Raw genomic sequence first — 6,000 nt, 5'->3', positions numbered from 1 at the left:
CAAGAGTCTTGGGCAGATCTAGGGTATAAATCTCATCTTGGAGACGCTCCAACAAGCCATGGAGGAACATGTCCCATTGCGCCACCTTATTCCAACCGCACTCCGCTGCTAAGGTCCGGATCTCTATGGAGTACTCTGCCACGAATTTCCTTGGCGGAGCTCAGCGAGAACTCTAGCGGCCTCTCTCCCGGAGGCTGCTCGATCGAAGACCTTCTTTAATTCCTCTGAGAACAAGTCGAAGGAAGAACAGCAGGGGAGTTTTTGTTCCCACATGGAGGTTCCCCACAACGCAGCCTTTCCGGAAAGGAGAGTAACCACGAAAGCGACCTTCGATCGGTCATTGGGAAACAAAGACGGTTGTAGGGTCATATTTAAAGAACACTTGGCCAGGAATGATCGACACAGCTGTGGTTTCCTGAGTAGCAAGACGGGTGAGGAAGGCGAGGTTCGGGTGGACGGCTTATCGCCTCTTCGGCTGGCGTCGGTTCTGGAGAGAGTGCAGCTTCCTGTGAGACCACCCCGGCAGCTAACTGCTGAAACTGCAGGTGAGTACAGACACTTGCTCTACTAAGTTCTGAATGGCTTGATTATTGTTAGCCAATAATTGTTCCTGTCTGTCAATCCTGACGTTGATGTGGTTTATAAACTCCGTAAACTGGATGATACTTGCTGGATCCATGAGTCTGGTCAGTTCGTTCTGTTACACCGTGTGAGAGTAATGGAAGGACCCAATGTGCAAGTAAAAATACTTTATTGACACCATTATTGGATCAGGAAAAACAGACGGGGGCCGAGTAGCAAGGTCTCAGAAGGAACTCAACGCCAGTCTAAACACAGACAGTGAGTTAAGAAGTGTAAAACAAATTGACACGAGACAAGAGACATAGCCCATGCCCAGATATAGCCGAGATAACTTGTCGCAGATGGCAGGCTAATCAGGACAGCGGGGCTACACATAGCAAGTGACAAAACACTGACGTCAGACACACGTGGAACACCAAAACAAAACAAAACCATGTAACCAAACAGACACTCAGAAGTGCGCACACACCTACAACCGTGACAAAAAAGTGTAAAAAGCATCAAAACTGCACATGTGAGCTGCTTGAACATTGTAACTTAAGTGTGGTTTAAAAATAGAATGCCTAAAGATGGTTGTACTATAGGCTTTAGGTGTCTAATGTTGGTCCCATAAAGATACTTCAACAGCAATTATAACTTGTACTGTTAAATAGGACCCAAGCCTATGAGTCATAGCAGACAAAATTTAGTGTGGCTTTTGAATGCCATTACATCTTTACACAACTTCAGCTTCAACTTAAACTTCTCATTGAGCAAGAATAAAAATGTAAACAGTATATGGCTGAAAGTGTTTTTTCTTATGTTTTACCATTAAACAAAGAATGATAAATAACTTTTCACTTACAGTAATTTTGCCTTGTATTCCACCTTACATTAAATGGCTGTCTATTTTCCTGTCAATCAAAATGTGACGATTCAAAGGGCCTAATTTAGTAATTAAGAAAATGTGCAGTTTGAAACTTCTTTGTTTGGGGTGAGATTGAAATTTAGAATAGCGTCATTTGAAAACAGCGTGTAGCCATTTCTGAGCATGATAAAAATTAAGTTTAAGCAAGACAACGGATTGCTGGGATGATTTTGAAGATATAATGGCCAAGATTAATCATTGTCAGTTATTTTTGCAATAAAAGAAATAAATGTGCTTTATACTGAAGTGGCATGTTCTTGGCCAATAACAACATAAAATATATTCTCAACAATTAAAAATATGTACCTTCAAATATAATATATATAGGCAATAATTGACAAATGTTAATATATGGCTATTTCAAATATCCATAGAGGGGGCAAATATAAGAAAGGTCAAATAAATTAACATTAAGGAGAACAAAATAATAATAACAGTTCTAGACAGCCCAGGCTCATTCTGAAAACCTATCTCTATATACATTTCTGGAGACAATTTTTTTGCAGTTTTTGTTTTCGCAAATCCACGAGAGGCAAATTTCTCTGCGAGTGCCATTCCCACCTGCCATTTTTGCATAAATCCACCAGAGGCTGCTGTTGACTGACTGTTTGACTGACTAAATGACTGACTGACTGACCAATTGACTGACCCACTCTCCAACTTCCCTAAACCTAACCAATTTTATTGATTGACCTGCCCACCCACTTCCCTAAACTCAACCACCAATTTTCAAAAGCAATTCAGAAAAAAAGAAAGCCCTCGTCTGATTTTTACCATATTTTCAGATTTTACCACATTCTCAACCTGTTATTTACTTGTTTATTTAATTTTTTGGATTCTGATTTTGTCTCACCTGCTTTCTGGAACCGTACTTCACCGAACTCAAACCGTGATCGTGATCAACTCCTTTTTGTGTCTCAAGTCTGTCAACGTACGTGGCGAGCTACCGGACAAACTGGTTACAGTGGGAATGCTGTTCATATGGGGCTAAGCAGTCAGCTGGTAAGCGCGAAATGGAATGGTGTCATACATAGAGTTTGTAAAAAAAATTAAATGCAGCCATACGTACCTTTGTCTACTTAATTTGCAGTCTCCAGAAAAGTGTATAGGACTACGTTTTAAGAATGAGCCTGTTTCTAGACTAATGAGAGTTTCTAGGTGAGATGAAGATTTCCTCAACTCATCAGCTGATTGGCTGTCATCTAGTTTTATCCCTATATTTGCATCATTGATTCTGTGATCGACTCTGTGGTTTGTTTAAGAATGCCTGGGATTGTGCACTCATCCCGCTATCTACACCGGGCTTGACATAGAAGCACGTTCTCATCCTGGATCAACAAAATTACAACAGACTATGGTGATTAAACTAGGTCAAGCTGCAACTTTTTTTCTTAACTCTACTTTTGTGCAATACACCTCTGACCACCAAAACAGGTGTTGTTGACACCAGGCGTAAATAGGACCTAGGCCTTTCACAGTCCAATTAGATCCATGACTGGTTAATGACTATGCATTGTTCAAAGCTATTTGGCCATGTTGCTGTCCAGCTGTGTAATCAAGCACAAATTATTCAATAAACATTCTGGGTTTCTTAATGAGATGTCGGAATTGTTTGAAAGGCTCATTCAGAGAGTTAAAATAGGTAGGTAAGAAAAGAGCCTCAAAGGAGTTGAAAACCCCATAACCTTTGATCGGAACTTACAATATAACATTCAAATTGAGATGAAAAAACAAAACACTGCTCCGGCTTCATTCTTCCATTGTGGAAAAAAAGTGTTTATAAATGAGTACAAATGTTAGATTTAAATGACCATTAGCCTTGCAGTGATAGATCTATATGTGATTGTCTGAAGCAAAACTTGATAGTGTTGAGAAAAAGTCACAAATGAGTAATGTTTTGAGTTTGCATGTGTGGGCAAGGTGGAGACATCGGGCCAGTATACACTACCTAAATCCATGTTCCAAAATGAAATCATCAGTGCTTCAGCCAATGTGCGCAATTCATTCAGAGACAGTCATAATCAATAAATAAACAGCACAAAGCAGTACAAGAGAAAAAGGCACATAGATTACACTGGGAAAAAGACGACTGGGAGACACTGACATGAAAAAGGAGGAAAAGACGAAAAGCTTGAGACAAGGGAGTCATCAAGACTGTTTGATTTTTTCCGGGAAATGTCTTATTGGCTGCCAGAAAAGGTAAAGATGGAGCGGTATCTGGACGGAGGGGATGCATGTAGGAGTGTATGTGCATGTGTGTTGTGTATTGGGACTGGTGATGAATAGAGAAGATTTCAACACTGATTTGGGACTGCAAACAATCCACACATACCGACAAAGAGGGGGAATCATGCAACAGTGCTCACGCTTTCCTCCCTCAAACTCTCTCCCTTTGTGTCATAATCTCTCTATTTCTGTTTATTTGTCTAGTTTTTTTGGTCAAAATCCATCCACCCATGCATCTACGTTTCTGTCTGTCTAATAAATTGTCACTGTCTGTGTCGAGCAATGCACCTGTCTGCTTGTCATCTATCTAGTCTTTGTGTATCTGTTTTACATTTTTTTACAGTTCCTTCATAAACGGCTGAAGTAAAGGTTTTACTTCAAGTAATGACTTTGTGAAAAGATTCAGTTCTTTATTAAACAGTTTGTAATGTGTTTCCAAGGCTTTATTATACAATATTTATATAATTCTCTTGCATGTTCTTGTAAGAAAAGTAACAAATTGTTACAGCATTGTGGTCAAGGCTCTAGACTCACAGCAGTCTCTTGAGTGTTCAAGTGCTTGTCTGTGTATCTGTTTACATGTGCTCTAATTTCAGGTCAATCAATCAAAGTCAGTGTCATATACGTATGTGTTGTAGAGACACACAATAACCTTTCTATTATCATAAAACATGTATTCTTATCCTCGATGATAGATCCTTTTCTTAGACACACAAACACAACTGCAACACACAAAGACACATTCTCACAACTTACAATGTGCTGAAAGGATGTAAATCCCTTCAGATGACTGGCCAGTAGGGAATGGGCGGGTGTGTCAGGAAGTGTTAAGCATTTCTAAATGTGTTCCTGTTGCCCAGTCTTCCTTTCCCACTGCTACATTTATATACCAATAAACCACAGACACACTTCCCAGGCAGAGGTAGCATGTGATATGGATTTAATCAGTCTGTTCTGTTACTGTAATTTTCCAAGTTAGCAAAAGTTATAAGTCCAAGAAACCCTTAAGTACTTTTTCAAAGATTTTAACAGATTTGTGTATGTTGAGCATCCGTTAAGTCAATTATAGCACCTGGATAATTTAGATCTTTTTTCAGCTAATTTCATCTTCCAGGTTAAAAATCATTTTTGGGGTGGGATTAAAATCAGTGACTTGTTGCCGATCTACCTGTCCAGATATGACGTGTCAGTTTCTCATTATTATTCATAGTTGAGTTTTCTTATCCTATAGAGTGGAGGAACTATGACGTCAATTTGTATGCAAAAACCCGGAAGCGAGTTAGCATTTTAGCAGTTCCGGTTCCCTCGTCCCAAAGTCAATGGGTTTTTTCAATGGGGTTTCAGTAAAATCACTTAAATAGGGTTTGTGACTATCACAAACTCAAGATACTTTCAGGTTTTGTTCTACGACATAAAACACATCAGTTACATCACACTCTTGAATTTTTAAATCGGTTATGCTTCTTTAAAAAGACGATTGCTATCAAGTTGCTAAATGGGACTACAGGCGGTGTTGGAGACATTACACGTCATCGAGCTGATCTGGGGCCTCATGTACAAAGACTTGCGTGGAAATCTTACTAAAACATTGTCGAATCTCATGCAAATTCTTTTGTACATCTGAATGAACGTGAAACTAAGCGTAACATGCACGAGCACAAAAACCCTCCCTGCCTCCTCCCAAGTATGAATATGCTAATGACTATACTAATGGAAAAACTCAACGAAAAAGCAATGGCAAAATCAAGCAAAAAGAGAAACTTTAAACAGAATGTGAATTAGAGGTGCTCCTTTCGGAGGTAGAATGGAGAAAAGCAGTGTTATTTGCAAGTTTGTTCTCCGGAATTAACAACAAAAGAAAAAATAGAGTGGGAGAGTTTAGCTGATGCGGTTAACATAGTTGGGTCTGAACATCGCACTGTGGAGTTAAAAGAGAAATAGCGTGATTTATAGGTGTAAAATGTTGCAGCATCTGTAACAGTCTCAGTGGTGCAGGTCATAAGACGCATATCAACATGTTTTGACATGTTCGAACATGAACTCGGTTCGAATCCAGCGTCTGATGAACTCTTCCTTCTTTTTTCCCCTGCTACATATCAGATTTTGCCAACTATTTATCACGAGAAATACAAATAGGAATCATCAATAAGTTTGTGCATCATATTTTATTTGCACATTTATTGAATGGAAATGTTTCTGATTCACGCATGCAAATTCATCTTCAGATAGTGTCTTTATAGCAATGTGCGTGCAGTAGATAGCTCAGATTACATTGGGTTAAACAG

Source organism: Danio rerio, chromosome 1 (genome assembly GCF_052040795.2).
Source record: "Danio rerio strain M-AB ecotype USA chromosome 1, GRCz13ab, whole genome shotgun sequence".
NCBI classification, from domain to species: Eukaryota; Metazoa; Chordata; class Actinopteri; order Cypriniformes; family Danionidae; genus Danio; species Danio rerio.
This window is presented reverse-complemented; position numbering follows the sequence as displayed.